At 34.3% G+C, this 21569-nt stretch overlaps 1 protein-coding gene and 1 non-coding gene across 2 annotated transcripts in view; one reads left to right on the top strand and one right to left on the bottom strand.

The window, feature by feature from the left end:
* Window positions 1–21569, top strand: part of ZNF804B (zinc finger protein 804B) — a 576730-nt gene that overhangs the window by 534493 nt on the left and 20668 nt on the right. The window lies entirely within an intron of this gene.
* Window positions 12639–12745, bottom strand: LOC118143906 (U6 spliceosomal RNA). The gene has a single exon (XR_004728391.1). It is a non-coding gene; the product is annotated as a U6 spliceosomal RNA (small nuclear RNA).

The raw sequence follows: 21569 nt of genomic DNA, 5'->3' as shown, positions 1-21569 counted from the left end.
TTTTAATGAGGCAAAAGGTTTAATCTGAAAAATGTTTTAAAGTGATAGCTCTGTTTATATTATAAACAGTGGATAGAAGTGGAGGAGAGTGAAATTGGTAGCTGAGAGATCTGCTAGAAAGTTACCGTAGGTGGCATCCAGGAGAAAAATAATGATAGCTTGGGTCAGGGTAAAAGCACTGGAAGAGGATACGAGCTACTAATATACAACTTAGGGGATGATCTAAACAGAACTTGCTGAGGAATAGGAAGTTGATTAAAATTCTCTTACATTTATGTAGAAAATTTCAGAGGCTGGATTTTTTCTACAAGTGGTTTTGTTGTTCTGGTTTTCTTTTTCTGCAACAGTAATAATGCATCAATAAAAAATTCTAATAGATACCTTAAACTTACCACTCACTTACTTTGACAGTTTTCCTCTTATTTTTTAGAGTTCAGCCGATCTCCTTTATAAACAAGTTCATTCATGGATGGCTGAAAGATGCCTACTATTTATATCAACTAAATAAAGTGGCCTGCAGTAGTTGATCTTGACAGGACAATGCAATAGTTTTCTTGCTGATCCTTGTGACTCATTATTTTCTCTTCCAAACTCACCCTGTGAACCCTATGCATTAGCATCACAATTACCTCAAGAACCATTTCAATTAATTTCTTTTCTGCTTAATATAGTATGTATGGCCCACCACACTCAGGACTAGATTTATCTTTCAGGCTTGATTTCCCTTTTCTTTTTCTCATATATGCAGTGTGTCAGCTAAAAATAGATATTTAGTGTTCCTTGAATCCTCCAGAATGTTATCATTCTTTTGTCTTTACTCTTGCAGTCTTTCACAGGACCTATTAATATCCTATCTCTAAAACAAAATTCTACCACCCTCAGGGCTTGGGATGAGAGTAATGCATGGTAGTCCAGAGAATTAGCTTCGCAATTAAAGAAACATAGGTGAGAATTCTGCCTCTGTCACTTTATAGATGTGTGACCCCAGCAAGTCTTGGCCTCTCTAAGGGCCAGTTTCACTTTCCCTGAGATACAGAAGATAAGAATATCTACTTTATGATGTTGCACTAAAAATTAAATAAGATCTTGCTTGCAACACATTTTATAACATTGTTTGACAAAATTAAGCACTGAACAAATGATAGGCATCAATATGTTTTTTAAGGTTCACTTTAAATGTTATGACTTTTTATGAAAAACTCATGGCATCAGCTAGAACTATCAACTTGAATGTGATGTTATATATTCCCATGGTTGTTATATATATTATGAGACACATAAGCACAAACAACATCTTACATGCTGATTATCATAACAAATTGTCTACATTTATTGCATCATTCTGTGCAGTAAGATTATGTATACCAAATATATAATAATTTTCTGTCTATATATTTTCAATTTTTTCCCATATCCAATTCTTAGTTAACTGATTTATGCCCTCCTTTCACATCATTTGCACTTGTGACTCCTCTATATGAGAATTATACCTCAACTCTCTTTCAACCCTGTCACAGCTGTTGGGGACATGGATGGACCCTTGGTGTTAGTTGTTACAAGTACAGTCTTTTCCTCCATTATTAAGAAATCAGAGCCTGAGAATCTGTCATCTTGGGCAATATAAAGCTAGAGCTTGCCCATGTTCCTTCCGATCTAAAATAGAGGAAGTTATGCTAGAGAGAGACAGAAGAATTATTTAACTGTGCACAGAGAAGGAGAGATAGGAGACCGTGCAATCCTCTATTGACAGATAAAATAATTTCAATTCATAACTTCCTTGTTTCTGGTATCAGTCCACTTTGCAGTCTAGCTAAACTTCCTTCCAGGTCTTTTGATGAAATAGCCTATGGCATTCCATAAAATTATCTTCAGTTTTAGTACATTTTGTTATTAACACATAAACCATCTTTGTCAGAGTTCACATGCCTTTATCCCTTCTCTTCAAGAACTATAGCTGCGTGAATATCTTTTTCATCTTCATCTAGGTCAGTGCCTAATACAGAGCAGCAGTAGCAACCTCACAGCAATAAATTGTTAGCAATAAAACCACTGACTACTGTCTTGAATTTAACACAGTGCTGTTTGGGCACAAAATCAAGCTGATTTAAAGTGAATTTAAATTAATTTTCTTTGAAAACATTGGTAGTGTTTCATAAAAGTCCTTGAGATTTTCTCTGAGATCCTGGACGAGGAATTACTATGTTTAACCAAAGTGTAGTAAGTATCATAATTGGCTTTACTTATAGCATGTCTCATGCATTTGGAAAAAGCAAAGATGTTTTTGGATTGAGATCTTATTCTAGTAAATAATGGCTTCTTTAAAGCTATGTGTTATTGCAGACATTTCCCTTATTAACCAAGGAGAAGGCAGGTATTTGTACATTGCTGGCATGAAGACATTCTAAATTTCACGTTCTAAATCTCAAATGACTATTTCAAAGCTTTCATGGATGTATTTTTTGAAACTTCAATTTATGTATAATAGAAAATAAAACCATTTTGAAATATAATTTAAAATTATTGGTCCTGTGAAGATGGCAATGTTGTGATTCCAAGGGAGGGTGATGATGTGTTAACAGGTACACAAAAAATTAATCAGAGACAATATTGCAGAGGTTATCAGGTAGGGCTCAGGAGTCAAGCAGCTTGGACCTCAAATAAATTCTGTAAAACTAATTGCTAGTTGTATAATTCTGAGCAGGTTATCCAACTTCTCTTAGCCTCAGTTTTCTTATTTTAAACACCAGGATGTAGATACAAATAGTATTCACAGAGTTTGGGGAAAATTGAATCAAGCTATTTAAGTAAAACTTTTGGCATTGTATCTGACATGTAAAAATCTTGCAATTCATGTGGGCTCTTGGTAGTATTTCATTGTAGTAGTTATTGTAAACAGATATTCATCTGATCTTACTTTTTTCTGGGCTTCAATAATAATTCAATGAAAGAGACTATAAAACTGCATCTATGACAAAAATTATATTTATATATTGATGATGCATAAACACTGAAAGGGCAAACTACAATATTTTAACAGGGATCTTTGCCATTAAAGATAAGAAAGATTTTCACTTATTTCTGCTGGTCCATGTATATTTTCCAAGGCTCTACTAACCAAAACAGACTTAATTTGCCCTCCGCTTAACTAAACTTTAGACAGGTTTCTTCCAGACTATAGGACCTTAACTTGTCCTCCCTTTTTTAGAGCACTTTTTAATGAAAACTTTCAATTATAAATTCTTTATCTGACCCTTTGAGATGTAAACTATTTATAATCCATAAAATCTTTCCCAAAGACTTGGGAAATATCCCATTGAAATATAATCATGGAAGGGCATAGGATAATTGTCTCCCAGTCTCTGGGACCATAGGAACCTAAATTTAATAAGTGGCAACTGACAAACACAGATGACCTAATCACACTGATGGACTTCTCCCAAAACATTCTCCAGTACTTTCCATTAGTTCACTCCAGCCTTTAAAAATTACCTCCGTTAGTTCAATGGAGTTGAGTTCACTTTCTCTTCTCTATTTCAATAGCCTCTCTCCTTTATTGCAACAGTCTTGAATGAAGTCTTCCTTGCTTGTTTAATTTATCTGGTGCGGCTTTGTCTTTTACATTGCAAGGATTGTATCTATGGTAAAAATAGAAGCACAAAGGATCTGTGGGTATGTGTGTGTGTGTGTCTATCTGTGTGGTCATAAGACAATTTTTGTTAGATAAAAAACTGAAGAGGAACTGAAGTTCAGTGTTGTTAAAGTGTTTGTCTTCAAACCTGTCTCTTAAAAGATTACAATGATTATATTTTAGGAGAACCTGCTAAATTCAAACACTCAGCTATATCATGGCAGTACAGTGTCAGCCCCACAGACTTGGCAGCTAATAGATTTCTTTCTAAAGCACCAACCTCCCATCTAAGTCCAAGTCCCCTACTGGCTACTGATTGATAGAGTAGCATTTGGCAAAAGACATGGTCTTAATTTTATGTGGGTCTCATTTTCTTGTTTACAAAAGAGAAAAAAAAAAGTTCTGAGAAATACAAAATTAGAAATTAAAAAAATAAAATAATTTCACCTAGAAAGATTTTCTCTTCTTTAGCATGTAAGGCAGACTTGCATTAGAGACAGCATAGCATGGCTGGTTAGAGCCACTCTCTAAACTGGGCTGGCTGCCTGGTAATGCCTCTAAGTGTCTGTGTCTCCACTGTGTAATGAGAATGATTATAATAGCATTTATGTCATAATTTTCTTGTGAAGATTAAAGGGATTATATGAATAAAGTACTTGCACTTTTAACGTGCCTTGTACATAGTACTTTCAAGTCACCTTAGCTTTTAATGTTTGCTCTTACATCATTATTATTATTAAATATTTTAATACATGTTAAGGAGGAACACAGTGGCCACCAGCCAATTTGATTTGAACATGAAAACCAGAATCTGTTAAGATTTTCTTTTGGTGAAATTGTAGAATTTTATTATAGCCATGACAAAACCAGGGTCACATGCACTTCTGAGATCAAGGAATTACTACATCACATATTTTGAAAGCAAAATCGTGTCAGCAAAGTAGAAGAGAGGCTGGTGTAATTTTGCATAAGTAGAGTATCTGTCTTAGTGTCCATTTCCAAGGTAATTAGGTGTTCTTCCTCAACATATTTTTTCTTTTTGATAGTATGTCTTTTATCAAATAACTGCATTATAATTTGAATAACTCCTATATTTGGAATATTCTGGACAGTTTCCAATTTTTTATCATTATAATAAATGTGAAAAACAAGGGAAATAAAGTGTATGATGATAAAATCTCAATCTTTAGCAGATTATTTTGTATATTCATTTTTTTCTTATACTTCTGGTATTAATTTTTAAAAGAGGATATCTTTTGATACGCATATTTATTTGAAGATCCAATGACATTTATTAATTTAGATAGTTTTACATCTATCTACACTGAATAAAGATGTGTGTTTTTTTGTGGTAGCGATTTTTATTTTAATACTTTGTAAAACTACCAAACGTTAGATTGCTTTGTTTATGAAAATTAAGATGTATGGCTTTCTGAAATTATCATTTTTAGTAGATTTAATAATTATTTGTCCCAATTTTGAATTAGTGTCATTAATACAATTTAGGAATTTTTTTTTAAAGTAGACTAAACAAAATAAGGGATATATAAAGATATATATGAAATAAGGGATATATATATTAAGTAGCACCAGGTAGCTGATTTATCCAAACAGATTTCATCTCCAAGCACAATTTGTATCCAAGCAGCAAACAATTCAGAGGTGAAAGAAGATGACTTTTACTTGGATTATAAATTATAGTTAATTGCATAATCATTTAATGAAACGCTGTATCCCATTATCATTGTGTCTTCATAATAGTTTTCTAAGATTGGAATATGAAAGCAAGTCAAATACTTCATAAGGAAGGAAATAGAAAGAGGCCCATGATATTTTCACAAAGTCAGGGATTCCATGCATGACCATGCCTGTGTCTTACTCTACTCTTATTAAAATTTAACACCTGTGATCATTGTTGCTTTGACACATAATTGTGAATTTTAAATTTTAGTTACTTAAAACATTGTCAAATCAAATGATCATGTCTTTTTATAGAATTTTTTATAGAATTATTAAAAGCTGTGAACTTATGTTAGTCTGACATTGAGAAGGAAAATTTTGGGAGCCACTGATACTTTAGCACTGAGTTTGATGAATTCTGCTCTATACTAAAATATTTCTGAAGGCAATACAAACAGCAAAAGTGATGTAATTGACTTTCTCTTTTAACTTCAGCTAATTTTAAGACTGGGGGTAGGGAAGAGACACATAAAAATGAATGAAGAAAATAGTTTATCGAAATGGTTATAACTTGTATATCATTCCCCAAAAGAAGCAATCACAGGCAATTTCAGTAGCAGTTTAGAGCACAGATTTAGGAATTATACAGACATTTCCACCCCAAACTTAGTTCCATCACTATTACAAGGAACAGCCATTGTTCAGATGTGTAATGATATGTGAGAGATGCATTTTTAGATGTGGAATTGCAGAATCAGGATAATGATACATATAGAAATGTAATTGCTGTTGCCAAATTACCCTCTGAAAGGACTGCATGCATCCATTTACACTCCCAGGAGTTAATGAATGTGCTTGTTTCTTCATACACTCAATGCTGCTAGGTCGTATTTAAACATTATGGCTTAGTTTAATGAGAGAAAAACACAAAGTCTCTAATGTTTACATTAAATTTCTTTATGAGTAACATTATTTTATTTTTAAAAGTTAAGATAAATCTAAGGAAACTTTGTTAGTGCTTCTGCATTTCAAACTTAAGTTTTACATAATAAACATTTGAAGATATAAAGCACACAATGAACCATGCATAGAGCATTAGAAAAAGTATAGACATAACCCAAAATCTTTTTCAAATATTTTAAAGTAGTTAATTGCATTCATGAAATCTTTAAGTCAAATAAATACCATGCAAGTTTTATATAAATATTCTAAATTTGTGTAAATGTGCACATGTTTATATTCTGCTTGAATGTCATACTTCACTGGAAAATATGAGAATGGCCAATATTGGAACAATGCAACTCTTTCTGTGTATTTATGAAATACATTGCCACTTAAATTATAAATTTGATTCTAGTGGCAATTCATTCATTTAGAGTATATTTTCAAGAGGTTTTGCAGTCACTTAAAAACAGTATATAAAATCTTATTTTTAAGCGGTAATAACTATGTATGTTGATAAAGTTTTATTCAAATAATTTTAATTTTAAAAACAATACATTTCCAATCAAGTTGTTTCTTTATTGAGAAAATCACTAATATAAACTTATAGGAACATTTGTTTTTATAGTTCAGAAAATGAGAAATTTTAAAAGAAATTATACTCTAAAAATGAAACCTGGTGTGTTTAAGAACATAGACAACTCAAAAGTTGATTTGAAGGAAAAGATGCTTGCACAGCCTTGCCGAATATCCTTTTTTCCTCAAGTATATACTCAGGTTCTTGCAATTAGTAATGAGGCATATGACGTGAGTTTCCCCACAATGAGCTTAATAAATGGAGTTATACTTTTGAAAACCAAACACAGAATAAAAGTATTTTTAAAAGACCTCTGATCAGCTTCACTTGCAAGAAAAATAGTGAGTCTTTTGAGTGTTTTTCAAATACAGTACTCCTTACTCTTGGAATACTTGAACACTCTTGACAAAACTGTGTTTTCCTTATTTCTTTGCTCTGCAGTACCTTCATGCAAAAATAGGCAAGGCATTAGAAAAGACCGTGAATCTCCCTACTGCCTCATGCTGTTTTCTGTGAGCAATTCTAGTGAAATGCTTGAAATAAGAGATGGTTCATTGAGTTTTTAAAATTCGTTGTGCATTTAATAGTTCTGTGAGATTCTATTCGGTGAGAATATTTAGGGATTGTTTTAATAATAAAGTCAAATTTGATTCAGTTAGACTCCTGAAGGCAGTTGGGAATATTAAAGCTAACTCAACATCCTGACAGTAATTCCAAGTTATTCCCTCTATGTGCTGGTATTTCTGCATTCTAGAAACTCAAATGTATTACTGTCAGTTAAATAATACTGACATTTTTCTCCAAATATAATTACCTCTTTCTTTTACCACCATCTGCTTTTCTAATTTTTCATTCATGTGGCTATCCCTCTCAGGAAAATTATCCCATGAAGTATACAAAGATGGAACTAACCACCTCCCTCATCCTGAACTAACAAGAACAGGGGTGTTTGTCTACTCAGGGTTGGCAAACATCCTGGAAATGCTCAGATAGTAAATATTTTTGGTTTTGCAGCTCATACAGTTCCTGTGGCAAGGATTCAACTCTGCCAGTACAGTTTGAAAGTAGCCTTATGTAAAAAAGTAGAAGTGGCTGTGTTTTATATTTATTTGCAGAAGCAAGCTGAAGGCCAGATTTGGCCCACTGGTCTTAGTTTGCTGACTCCTACTTGTAACACAATATGCCTAAGAAGAAACCAATTCTAAAACCTTTTTGAGAGAATTAGTAATTTTATTTATTTATTTAACTTTTATTTTAGAATCAGGGGGTACATGTGTGGATTTGCTACATGAATATATTGCCTGGCGCTGAGGTCTGAGCTTCTAACGATCCCATCATCCAAGTAGTGAACATAGACCTGATGGGTACTTATTGGACCCTTGCCCCTCTCCTTTTCTTCCCCCTTTTGGAATCCCCAGTGTCTATTGTTCCCATCTCTGTGTCCGTGTGTACCTATTGTTTAACTCCTGCTTATAAGCGAGAACAGAACGTGAGATATCTGGTTTTCTGTTTCTGCATTTATTTACTTAGGATAAGGTCCTCCAGCTGCATCCATGTTGCTGAAAAGAACATGATCTCATTTACTTTTATGGCTGTGTAGTGAGAATTAGTAATTTTTAATTATAAATGTGGAGTAAAATGATCTAGAAATGTCTCTATATTTTATTTTGCAGCTCAGTGACTTAAAATTCGTGCAGAGGAGTTTTAGGTTTGAAAGAAGTAGTATGCTTGGTTGAACACTAACTATAACCCTTCCTTTTGGCAACATTTAATAATTTTAGTAGGGCAGACACTGCGGGTCACTTAATCAATGTCTATTCCACTCTCTCTCCTCACTGACAAAACCCAGATTTATTTTGAGGGATGACCATATAGTCAGCTGAAAACCTGAATGTTTCACATTTCTTACTTAAATGTCAATAGCATGCGACATTCTTCTAACAAATGGTGTGAGAATGGAAGTCTTCTCAGGTTGACTTTAAAAAGTTGTTGTTTTTAAAGCAAAAAAAAAAAAGAGAGAGAGAGAGAGTAAGAGAGTCAGCATTTGCTCTGAGCCCTTCTTTCTGCCTTGGTGGAATGCATTTCTGATGCTTCACATTTCTCAGGCATACTGTGACCTTGAGAATAAAGCCACATGTTTAAGTTGGAGAAAACTGAAAACTGGGTAAGACTGAGCTGTGGACTCCCTTGAGGAGGGGTAAGTATCATGGTGTGATTGAATATAGATTCTTGGTTAGCAGTAAAAGAAATCTTATTTGATTAAGCCACTGAAGCCAATATTCTGATACACATAGCTCAACACAATATTGTCTTTAGATTTAAAATAGCATCTCTATTTTACATTAGAGTAACATGATCCAAAATCCAATTTTACATCAGAGTCTAATTTCATTAATTTCATGTTTCTCTTCCTGCCTCTATTTTAATAGTTACTTTTTCAAAGAGAGTTCTATTACAGAACATTTAGGTAGAAAATTAAGGAAATTTCAAAACCCTTTCCCTGTGCTAAGGTGTTTTACTTTGTGGGTGTGTTCAGACTAAATACTTCTGTCTGCAATATTCACAGGAGGCATTGCTGACCCTAATCTAGAGTATAAAAGACTGGGAGGATGGAGCAGAAATTGAAAAAGCTCTTGAAAATCAATATAATGTTAGGTTGTACAAGATACTGAAATACAAGAAATTGCTCTTAAGAAAACAGCTAGATAGCTAGGTCAGAGTACAGTAGGTCAAGTTCTTTTTATGAACTGAGCAGGGAGGATGTGACCATGAAGGAGTTGCACAGCAGGGAAAGATTGCTGCAGAGCAGGTAACAGCCTGCCAAATAAAGATGGCCTCATGTCAGGAACCATACAATCTTCTGGGAGGGCAGAGATTTGCCAAAGGATTCTCTTACTTTTCTTTTTTTAATTATGGGGCCTAGTGCAAATGTATTTCTTTCCCACAAGAAATGTGATTAATTCTCCTGGTCTTTAGAAATAAATAAAGATTCCCTTAAGACCTTGGTCTTGTCCACATTTGACTTGAAGCAATAGAGGTAGAAATGAACCTCACACAGAAAAATAAACCCTTACTGATTCTCTTAACTCTACATTATGATGCTTGGAAGTATTTTTGACAGTCAGAGATTTAAGAAATTTATTTGAATACTTTATTTTAAAATGACTAATACTTTTCAAATATTAACTATAAGAAATTTATAATGTAGATTATATACTAGACTATAAAGAATATACATGACATTCAAATACTCTCTACTTTATCTTCAGGAAATGGTGATAATTCTGAAACCCTGCTGCATGAGAAAGTGTCTAACATTTTCTGTTCTGGAATCTTTCCCTTTTTTCTCACATTGAATTTATTTTCCACAGTATAGACTGTGATGAAATGTCAAAGTATTTCTTCTGAGGCCTTATTAGTAAATATTAGTCTAATCAAATATTTACATAAGACATAATCTTTCATTATTGAATTTTTATGTGTTCATTAAAGAAATGCTGGATATTTCCAAACCTGAACATACTCTCTGTAGATACTTCATGGGAATTAATATTATTGCACTATCACATGTATGTTCTTATGCTGTGAATATGGAAAAGGTGGTAATTGAAAGCCCTGTGACTACTACTACTAACTCAGTCAGAAAAGCAATTATTTACTCATCACAAAGGCACTTCTTTGGAATGCTGTTAATCATTTCAGAACAACAATCAATAGAGATATTGATGTTGATATAGTATTTTTATATTCATGTCTAATATAATATGGGTTACAATGGCACTACAGAGTTTAGCTTTGGATATGCCATGGGTAAACCTTGTAACTAAAACCAGAAAAAAATTCATGTTTTATACCACAGCTGACTTAGATCTTGGCCAAAATAGCTAAAATATGAGAGGATCTGGGTAATGTCTCAAAAGTAGTAAGACATTGGAGCTATTCATTTGCCATTTGAGAATTTCTCAGATGATCCTGGGCTTTGTGCTCGCTTCGGCAGCACATATACTAAAATTGGAACGATCCTGAGCTTTGAAAAGTAATGGTGTGGCTTGCTGGGGCACATATCTTCAACATCTTACCACATGCCACTCCCTGAGCCGGGGAGGTGACTCTGGTCCACGCTGAGTTATAAAGATATGTTTCTCTTTTCTGTACCACATTTTCAGGTTGTCCTAAAATCTAGAAATATCCTCACACTAATATTTAAACTAACAGCAGTGTCTGTAGGCCTGGCTATATCGCTCTTAAACATTGGGCTCAGCCAGTTAAACTCTGACAAGGAATCTTTATGTCCTGACTGTCCAAGCACAAATGGCTGACCATCAGCAATTAGACATAACATCCAGTAATTCATATTCCAGCACATGTAGAAAGAATCCTCCAGGAATTATTATAATCTATTAACTCAGCGCTTCCAAGAAAGAGGATTAATGTGTGTACCCCTAGAGTAATTTTTTCTCACTCACTGTTTTAGCTTTAGCTGACTTCTGGCACAAATGGTCCTTGGAGCAAGAGTCATACTGGAGGAAACCTACTTGGATGCATTTATTCCAGCAATGTTAGGAAACTCATCCTGGTTAGTAGCCCAAACGGTAGCTTCCAACATGGGAGACCTTTTGAAAATATTTTAGGTCATTTCACTATGTGTTTCTATTGTAACCAGAACACATAAAAAATAATGGCATGCAGCTGGGTGCTGTAATGCATGCCTGTAGTCCCAGTACCAGGAAGGCTAAAGAAGGAGGATTGCCTGAGGCCAGCCTGGGTAACCTAGCAACACCTTATCAAGAAAAGGAAAAAGAAAAAGATAATGACATGCAAAGAAGCAGAAAATAAAGAAAGTCTCATTTTAATCATGAGAATTCTTCTGGGAAATTATTATTTCCCAGAAGACTTTTTAATAGAATTTAATTCTTTTGTTTTGATTGCAGTGTTATTCAAATTACAACTTATCCTGTTCTAGATTATTGTTAGTGATCTGTAAATGTCTTCCAAATCATTTGATAGAACACTTTCAAACAATGAGCAATTATTTCAGAACTGGCTAGACTTTTGAATCTCCAAAATGACACTATTATATATGTCCAGGATTCTGCATAAACTCTGCTTCTTTTTCCTACTCTTAGGAAGATTAGATATTCTGTTTTCAAGTCACAGTCCTCTTTCTGCTCTCTCATTTTGTGTGGATCAAGTCACTTAACCTTCTATGTATTTGTTTCTTCATCTTTAAAATTAGGTTAATAAGTTTGACCTTTTGCCTTGGGGTTTTACTCTGAAGTGAAGAAAAACATTAATGCTTGGAAATTATTCTGGGATCTATAGATGAAAAGTGCAGAGATGGAAGGAGTTATTCTATTTAAGAGAGAAAGAAGTAGACACACTTGAGTGAATTCACTTCACATGTGCGTGCTGCTTCAATGAAGTTGAACAGAGAGTGGTTACTGGAAAAGGCAGATGTTTACATGCATGTTTGGACTGGTAAGCAATGATATTGAGAATACTGCTATTCCTAGCACATAGAGACTTACTGACCTGATCAATTTGATTCTTTACTTATTTATTCACACTGAATTCTGCTTGTAATACATGTGCCAAGTATTCTTACTGGCAGGTAGGGAAATAAAAATTGCTTAGTTTGTGTTTTAAAATGAACTCAAGAAGAAAATTAAATTCCAAATACTTCATAAATGTGTTTTTATAAATTATATTTCTATAAATTTAGTTCACTTCCTGCTGAGAGAAAACCAAATGCATTGTGAAAGCTGGAGAGGATATGTGAGGTCTGCCTTCCCTTTCTTTTTTTTTTTTTTTTTAAATATGGAACGCTTCACGAATTTGTGTGTCATTCTTGCGCAGGGGCCATGCTAATCTTCTCTGTATCGTTCCAATTTTAGTATATGTGCTGCCGAAGTGAGCACTGCCTTCCCTTTCTTTTACTTCACCTCTCCAACAGTCCTTTGTTGTATTGTTTTTGATCTGGGTAGATGTTATGGAAGGTACCTACTCTTCAGAACTATGAAGTCTATCTGCTTTGTCATTTCTCTTTAAGTTCCTTAAAAAAATACAAGAACATGAATTAGATGTCTAGACATGTTTTTTACTTTACATCCCTATATTTCTCTATTTCCCTCAAGAAAGTATAAAAAAATCCAGGTTTTTTTTCTCTCTTCTCTGATTAATATCCATTTTGTGTACTATTTATACCCAACAGCACACTTCAAATAAAATTTATCAAAGAAAATCTTGACAACAAATCACATTTTAGTTCAAAATTTATCATTTTACTCAGTAGTGACATATAACCTTGGATTTTTTGAAATTTTAGATGTTTGAATTAAAAACATAAATTATTTAAGACAAGAAAGACCCTTTCTTATATAAAATTGATCACAGATAACTGACAACCTTAAATTCTCAGGCACATATCTGAAGTGTGGCAAGGTAGAAGTATACCCAACATGCTTCCTTTTTTTCATCTTCTCCTTTGCAAAAAAATACTCCTATCAATCATATTGTCTAGATGAAAGCCACTCAAACAGTCTGCTTTCAGTAAGAACATGAATTAAATACTCTCAATGGAATCCCATTGCTGGTTAATTCAAGAATTCTTTGTACATCCTGCTTCACAAAGTTCCACAAAATCTGACCGTTCCTTATATTTTAACATGACTATAGTTCATACATATTGAGCATTTCCTATATATCAGGTCCTATGCTAAGTGATTTACCTTTCCAAACTTAAATAATAATCCCCAGAATTCCACAAGATAAATACTGAGAGTTTCCTAAGTTACAAATGTGTAACTAAATCTAGAGAAAATTGAGTAACTTTCTAAGTGTCTCAAAACTAGTGACAGAAACAAAATACAAACTCGAGTCTGCCTGGTTTGTGAATGTTGTCTTAATGCTTACACTGTATTTTCTCTTGTCCAAATAACTCTGGAAATACTTTGTTTTATTCTCCCTGTGGTTAGGTGTTACTCTCTGTCTTCCTCACTTCCACTCCCAGAAAACTTCAAGCTCTTAACTGCTCTAACCTGTTTACCAGGTTCTTACTGGTGAACTGGTGTGTATTAGTCCATCTTGCATTGCTATAAAAAATACCTAAGACTGGATAATTTATAAAGAAAAGAGGTTTAATTGGCTCATAGCTCTGCAGGCTGCACAGGAAGTATGATGCTGGCATCTGCTTGGCTTCTGGGGTTTAGCCTCAGGAAACTTACAATCATGGCAGAAAATGAATGGGGAGGAGGCATGCCACACGGTGAGAGTGAGAGCAAGAGAGAAAGGTAGGGAGGTGTTACACACTTTTATACAACCATATCTTATGAGAACTCATGCACTATCATGAGGACAGCGCCAAGTGGATGGTACTAAACCATTCATGAAGAAGTGCCCCCATGATGCAGTCACTTCACACCAGACCCCATATCGAATGCTGGGAATTATAATTCAACATGAGATTTGGATTGACCCAGATACAAACCGTATCAAGGTAATCAAGTGATTATTGTGCTAGCAATTTTTGAAAAAGTTCTGGTTCTGTCACCCAGGCTGGAGTACAGTGGTGGGATCTCCACACACTGCAATCTCTGCTTCCCAGGATCAAATGATTCTCCTGCCTCAGCCTCCCAAGTAGCTGGGAATATAGGTGTCTGCCACTATGCCTGGCTAAATTTTTTTTTATTAGTTTTAGTGGAGACAGGGTTTCACTGTGTTAGCCAGGATGGTCTCAATCTCCTGACCTCATGATCCACCTGCCTTAGCCTCCCAAAGTGCTGGGATTACAGGCATAAGCCACCATGCCCGGCCTCATCATCCTTTTAAATGAGTCACTGCTAAAAAAAGTATCTGAATAGAGACATGGTTGTAAATACACACACACACACACACACAGAGCTGATCATTTCAAGTTATCTAAAGTCAGAAGACTTACCAATTGATCCTGCACTAGCAGAATTTTATCAATTTGGAAAATTAACCAAGGCATGATCATCCCTAGTGAAAATATGTACTATATAATGATAATTCCTTTGTCTTGGGTAAACACTAAAATTCTTAGGAGAATTGGCTAACTTGTATTTATTGGCACTGTAAAAATTATGTAGAACCAAAAAATAAGAAATACCTCTGTACAGTTATATGTGTGTGTGGTGGGGGGTATCACCAACAAATATCAAAATGATTTCCAAACAAAATTATCCATGTGAATTAATATTGATTCTGTTGGTCTTCATGCCCATTAAGGTGACCCTAACCAGGGGATCTATACTCTGTGTTACAAAGTTGGTTCTGGATAGGGGCTAGCAAGATTAATATGTTGAATGGAAATATAAAAATGAAACTGTGTTCCTCCTAACATTATGAGGAAGCATACTTGAACTCTAATAGAATTCTAATAGAATTATTCCTTTTTTCAGTTTCTCTAAATTTACTGCTATCTCTGACCCTCATCACTCTGGCATTTAAATCACAATGTCGATGGAATCTAATCAGGAAATGGCAACCTACAAATTTTGCGGACCAGTGTAAAAGGGTTCCCTTTATCATAATATATACCTAGAGTCCCCAACCCTCAGGCCACAGAAAGGCACACACTGTTTTGGGAGATTTCAAGAATAAAGAAAAAAACCACAAACACAGAAAAAGGAAGGGAAATTAAAATATGTAAGCTGACTCTTCCACTTAGGATATAGAAAATCACAACAAAAGTCACCTCCCATCACAACAGGAACATGTTGGATGTTCTCAAAATCTAAATTTTGTCAAGTCCATCAGAAAGCTTAGGTTGCTTTCTGATTTTAAACTAATTAAATGAAAGCCAATCATGGGCAAGTTGAGAAGAAACCCTACCACAGGTAAGTCTGCACTCACCCACACAACCCACTCTTTTATGTGGTCTTTACTTAAAAGAGTGCTCATGAAGATTCTGAACAGCCCAGAGGCATGAAAAAGACCCTTTGTAGTGCAAACAGGAGAAGTTTGCCTATGTTTGAGGGTGAAACAGGAAAAACAAGGAAAACCCTCCCATATTCTGGATTCTGCATGAGTTCAAAGGTGAAGATCTTTTGTCCCTTAAAGTGAGGGCAGCAAACACTCCCTTTACTTTCAACCTAGCAGCAAGTACATTGAAATGTTATCTACAGTGGAGGCAGGTCAGGACTATTGGGAAAGCCCAACCCCAAGACATAGGTGCACCGGGACTAAGACTAAGGCTGAAATAAGAACCCAGAGAAGTCTTCTTGTGATTTAGATTCTGCCTGAGAGAAAGGTATGAGTTCATTAGCCACTATGGAAGGGACAAGAAATCTATTTACATTCCAGACCTTGTACAGAGAAGAAGACAAAGGCCATCTGCTACCTATACTCTGGATTATACATTGACCATAAGGCAGAAGCCATCTGTTCTAAGCGAAGGGGTAGAAAACATGCTCATGGTGTAAAGTTTGCAATAAGTAGAAAGAAGCCTATGCTTCTTGGAAAAGAGGAGAAAAGTTGACAGTGATCTCCTCTGGAGTGTAGATATATATGAACCTGTAGCCAATATGACTAAATGTGAAGCAAAGAACTGGAATAAGTGAGGGTTGCTACCAATGAGCAGTTAACTAGAGCTTTTCTTCAAGAGAGGATATCAAGTGAGGAGGAACATTCTAAGTCAAACCACCTGACTAAGAAGCTGGAAAACACAGATGGAGTGATAAAGAAGCAAGATGCATTCTGCAAAGGGCAGCTGGCTAGACTAGAGAGGAAAGGAACTCAGAGTTCTGCAGGGTCACCACTCAACAGATTTAGAAAGCTGCTGAAGAGGTGGCCGCAAAGTTCAAGTGCATAAGTCTCATCCAGTCTGTGCTAATCCATATGCCTCAATTCTCCAGTATTATCACCAGAACACCCACATGACTCTCAACTGCTCTGCTCTGGTCAACAAGTACAGACAGAGCATGCTTGTGAAGGGAAGATAAAATGAACTTTTCAAGCATGCAAAACTTCTTCAACATTAATTCAGGGGTTGGAACATACTGTTTTTCCTAGTTAAGAAAGTAACCCATTTGAAGAGAAGACCATCGAAAAGTATTATACAGCAGATTCAACAGATTATAATATCACATTTTAATCAGCAACAATTTGAAAAGCCATGGCCTAGATCAGGGATCAGTCATCAAAGAACACTCTTCAATATTAGTAAATCTCATTTATAGTGATTAAAAGAGAAGGACAGCTCTCTCCACATTTTTGTATTTTTCATTTAACTTCTACTGATTATAAATTATTTATCTTCTAACCAAGCTCCATCAATTGGTAAACGTACATTCTAACAAATTTGGAGTTGGGGTAGATATTAGGGGGCTAATAGGAATGCAAAGAAGTGGAGGTAAACAGTCTTGGGGCAACAGTGCTGTATGGAATTGTCTATATTGTGGCATGTTGATTTTTCTCTTTTGCTTTTCTTCTTTGATTATGTAAGAGCTATCTCATTTTAACTTCCAATAGTGATCATGCAAGTAAAACGACAAAAATGAGAAAGCATGTACTTTTTTAATGGAAAAGTACTTATGATTACAAGTGAAACAAGGCATTTTTGTCAATATAAAGGCAATTTTGGCCAGGCGCAGTGGCTCACGCCTGTAATCCCAGCTCTTAAGGAGGTCGAGGTGGGCTGATCACCTGAGGTCAAGAGTTTGAGACCAGCCTGGCCAACATGGTGAAACCCTGTCTCTAATGAAAAGACAAAAATTAACCATGCCTGGTGGCGAATGCCTGTAATACCAGCTAGCTGGGAGACTGAGGCAGGAGAATTGTTTGAACCCAGACAGCAGAGGTTGCAGTGAGCTGAAATGGTGCCAACATACTCCAGCCTGGGTGACAGAATGAGACTCCAACTCAAAAATAAAGAAGTAGTAATTAATTTTAAAAATAAGGGTATTTTGGCTTACACAATGTCCCCTTTACCATAAATACTGTTGTATTTACATGATTCACTATCAGTAATAAATGTTTTATGATGAATATTGGCAGTGTAAACTAAAACCTCAAAACCCCTCACCCAAAAACCTTATGGGCAACTGAAAACCCCTCACACACAGGTAACTACACAGAGTAGCAAGAGGAAGCTGTCTGCCATTGGTAGATAAGAGCACTAAGAAAGATATAGCTCTACTCCTGTGTCCAACTCACCGTGCACAGAGCCTGTTTAAACCTGAAAACAGACACATTGAAACAAAACTTCTGACAAACACACATTCAAGGCCTTTCAGCAAGTACTTCACAATAGCAATGTACTTCTGAGGTAGAATAAGAATACTAACAGAAAGTACTTCTGTGGTGCCGGCACACAGGGCCAGCTGAAGTATTAGGGTACAGAACTAATAATAAGGTAGTGTCTATATGCAAATGAGGTACTTGAAGGTTGTGGAGATTGAACTTAAATAAAGCAACAAAGACCAATGTAGCTCAACTAGAGATTGGGTTTGCCCAACACTTATACTTGAGGGTTCACAGAAAAAGAAGCATCTGCTTCTGGTTATAAATATTATATGCATTAATCTATATTGTTCATCTACACACAATGTTCAGTATTTAATTAAAAAATTATTTGGCACATATAAGTCAAGAAAATATTACCAATCATCAAGCAGTATAATCAATACAACTAGATTCAGAAATGTCTTAGATGTTAGAATTATCAGAAACTTTAACAAATAATAACATGTTAGGGGATTTTGTGGAAAAAGTAATGATATACATTAAAAATGGAGAATTTTTAAAGTAATACTATTAAAAAGAATCAAATTGAAATATTGGAAACTAAAAACATGGTATCTATGATACAGAATTTTTCTGATAGTCTTATGTGCTGATTGAATATTGAAGAGGAAATAATTGGTGAACTTGAATTCATGCTATTAACCTAACGAAATAAATACACACACACACACACACAAACAGTGGCCAAACTGTAATGGAGCAGTTGTGATATTTAGTACAATATAAAATCATTTAGCATATATACTATTGGAATGCAAGAAGGATAAGAGAGCATGAGATAGAAAAAAAATTGAAAAGTTAATATTTGAAGATTTACCAAAATTAATAAAAGATACAAAACTGCAGATTCATGAAGCGCAGAGTACCCCTAGAAGGACAGATACAATGAAAAACATGCCAAGGTACATTATAGCCAAACTTAGGAAAACTAAAAATAAAGAAAAAATCTTTAATCCAACCAGTGGGATGAAAAAGAAACTTTACATACAGGAGAATAATAAGAAGATAGCAGACATTTCAAAAAAAAAGCATGCAACTAAATGATGTTTTTAAAATGCTCCAATTAAAAAAAAAACTAGAAATACATATCCAAAAACTCTATTTCTTAAAATATAGGTAAGGTAAAAAAATTATACAAAAATGAGTGAATAAACAAGACAGAGAAAATACATTAAAAAATATAAAAGTTCCTTTAAAAGTACTCTTAACATATGATTTTTGAATGCATCATTTAAAATAATAGTTAAGAAATAAAAGGTTTACCATATATATTGAAATAAAGTATCTGACAGCAAAACATGACATATTGAAGAGTATTAGTTGAAAATACACATTAATATCATTTTAAGTGAATCATATACATTTTTAACATAAACTGTAATAATTTTATTATGCATATTTTAATGTTTAGTGCAACTATGAAAGTAACATAGGTAGATATAATTAAATAATCGAAAGATAAAATAGAATTCTACAAATGTTTGATCTACTCAAAAGCACATAGGAAAAAGAGGCAGTAGAGAAAAGAGCAGATGTAATAAATATACAGATGGTATGTTAATTATACAGTTGGTATACTTAAATACAAACATTAAAATAATTTAATTACATGTAAATAAATACCTCAGTTAAAAGGAAAAAAATCCAGAATGAATAAAAACACAAGATCCAAATAAATGGCTTTTAAAATAAATACACTTTAAAGACATATTTCATTTATATTAAATGAATAAAAAATGATATACCATGCTGTAGCTAAGTAATAGAAAAAAGATATGACAGTACTGATACCAGACAAAGTCAACTTCAAAGAAAAGAATATTTTAAAATGAAAAGTGGGATAGTATTAGGAAGTAAGTAGACACTTTGGAAGGTGATTAGGACATGAGGTTGGAGCCTTCATGAGTGGGATTAATGCCCTTACTAATAAGACAAGAGAGCTTGCTTATTCTCTCTGGCCAAGGTCATGTGAGGATATAATAAGAAGATGGCCATCTGCAAACCAGGAAGAATTTTCTAACTAGACACAGAATCTGTCTGCAGGCTCTTTGATCTTGAACTTCCCAGCTTACAGAACTGTTAGAAATAAATGTTTGTTAGCTAAGCCACCCAGTCTGTGGTATTCTGTTATAGCAGTCTGAATTAACTAAAACCATACTAGAATGACACAAGAACTTTAAAAGATGATACAGACCAATATCACTCATAAACATAGATGCAAAGTTCATAATAAATGTTAGCAAATCAAATTCATCAATATTTCAAAATGATAATATAAAAGCCAAGCAGTATTTATCCTATGAATGCAAAGTTTAACACAATAAAATAAATAGAAGTTATTTACTACATAAATAAATAGAAATTAATAATGTGATTCTTTTCAATAGATGCAAAATGTATTTAAAAATGTAACACACTTGTATCACAATTATGTTACTTACTTTTCTTTACTTTATTGCCATCCACCTTTATCATTAAAGGATAAGAATGCAAGGTATTGTTCTAATCTTACCTATGCTACCTCTTTGTTATTACCTAGACTGTAAGTTAATAAAACAGATACACTCTTTACCACCTGCTTTACACAATATCATATTTGCTTTCCCATTATTCTGTGTAAATGTGTAAAGTATCATTTTTTTTCTAAAATATGTATGCCCTGTGCTGTTCTCAATAAGAGCTGATTCATTACACACCCTTAGAGAACATTTTTCTTCCCAAATGGTTTATTTTCTCTTTCAATGAAGGAAGGTTACTGATAATCATGGTATGTGCCATGGCTTAACTCAATGAGTTCTTGTCAGAACAAGAGGAGAAAAATCAAACTTGGGCTAAGCCAAAGCATGAGGCTGGCAAAATTTGGCCTCTGGATTCTTAGAAGTCCTCCCCATATGTCCAGTGATTGACAGTCCTCTTTTCATCAGACAAACACACTTTTGGAAGGGTCTTTAATAACAGATATAATCACTTTGGTGTACCCTTTTACAGTATTTTGTTGATGTTTAATAGCAAGACATTGAACATTGAAACATTCTATAATAATTGTCCATTTATTTTCTCTGTGCAGTGGTATCCATTATTGCTTTGTGTATTTTAAAGCTCCATTATCATTATGAAGAAAGTTTCATTATTCCTGGTAATATATCTTTGCTCCGAGATCTAAGCTGTCTTACAGTCGTATGGCCCCCTCTAGCTTTGTTTTGACTAGTGTTGACATAATATATGTCCTTGCTTTCTTTTCTGTTAGTTCATTTGTCCTCGTTTTTAAAAAAGCTTTTTTGTGCAGTCAGCGGGGTTGGACCTCACACTTTTACCCAAATGAATACTCTCTGTCTTTTAATTTTGGTGTTTAGACCATTTACATTTAATGTATTATTGTTTTTAGATTTGATTAATTATCTTCCTATTTATTTTATAATTGTCTAGTATACCATATGTTTTTCTTTTCTTTTCTTTTCTTTTGCATTTTCTTGCACT

Source organism: Callithrix jacchus, chromosome 11 (genome assembly GCF_049354715.1).
Source record: "Callithrix jacchus isolate 240 chromosome 11, calJac240_pri, whole genome shotgun sequence".
Classification (NCBI taxonomy): domain Eukaryota; kingdom Metazoa; phylum Chordata; class Mammalia; order Primates; family Cebidae; genus Callithrix; species Callithrix jacchus.
This window is presented reverse-complemented; position numbering and strand designations above follow the sequence as displayed.